This window comes from Solanum tuberosum, unplaced genomic scaffold, assembly GCF_000226075.1.
Source record: "Solanum tuberosum cultivar DM 1-3 516 R44 unplaced genomic scaffold, SolTub_3.0 scf00136, whole genome shotgun sequence".
Taxonomy (NCBI): Eukaryota; Viridiplantae; Streptophyta; class Magnoliopsida; order Solanales; family Solanaceae; genus Solanum; species Solanum tuberosum.
The window spans coordinates 247101-248351 of record NW_006239061.1 but is presented as its reverse complement, the minus strand read 5'-3'; positions in this window follow the sequence as shown (position 1 = coordinate 248351).

The following is a 1251-nucleotide window of genomic DNA, read 5'->3' as shown; positions in this document are numbered from 1 at the left end:
AAACCACCACCTATATAGTATGATAGTACGAAGTATGATGATGATATATAGTAAGTTGGTAGTCTAAGGGAACCACCACTTATATAGTACGAAGTATGATGATGATGAAGTACGATGTTGATATATAGTAATTAAAAAAATAATAATAAAATAGATAGAAGTAGAATAGAAAATAGAATATAATAGAAAGAAATAGAAAGTAGAAATAGAAAATATTATATAAAAGAAAGAAATATTAATAGAAAGAAATAGAAAGTAGAAATAGAAAATATTATATAAAAGAAAGAAATATTAATAGAAAGAAATAGAAAGTAGAAATAGAAAATATTATATAAAAGAAAGAAATATTAATAGAAAGAAATAGAAAGTAGAAATAGAAAATATTATATAAAAGAAAGAAATATTAATAGAAAGAAATAGAAAGTAGAAATAGAAAATATTATATAAAAGAAAGAAATATTAATAGAAAGAAATAGAAAGTAGAAATAGAAAATATTATATAAAAGAAAGAAATATTAATTAGTGCCACGTGGCAATTTTTGATTGGTGTGGTAATAGAAAGAAATAGAAAGTAGAAATAGAAAATATTATATAAAAGAAAGAAATATTAATAGAAAGAAATAGAAAGTAGAAATAGAAAATATTATATAAAAGAAAGAAATATTAATAGAAAGAAATAGAAAGTAGAAATAGAAAATATTATATAAAAGAAAGAAATATTAATAGAAAGAAATAGAAAGTAGAAATAGAAAATATTATATAAAAGAAAGAAATATTAATAGAAAGTGAAGGGTAATGTTGTCAAAGACACAATAATTTGGTAGTATTGAGGACTCACACTTATTAATAGAAAAATTTTTATAAAAGAAAGAAATATTAATTAGCGCCACGTGGCAATTTTTGATTGGTTTGGTGGTAGTTGAGGAACCACCACTTCTAAAGTATGATGATATGATAAATGATATAGTCTTAATTATATTAATAAAATACTCATAACTATCTAATCTTCCATATTCATAACTTTCATTATTTAATTTTGCATATCTTAAAAGATGGGAGAAAAATTTATTTACTTATTTAATTTTTTATAATTAAAAAAATATTTATTCAATTCAATCAATTTTTCACCTCCCTCCATAATTGTCTTCTTTATTAGAGGTTTTAATATATATTCATGTCTTCATTCACTTTCAATTTTTATAATTCTTAATTAATTCTATTAATGTGAGGTAATAATATATTAAAAGATGG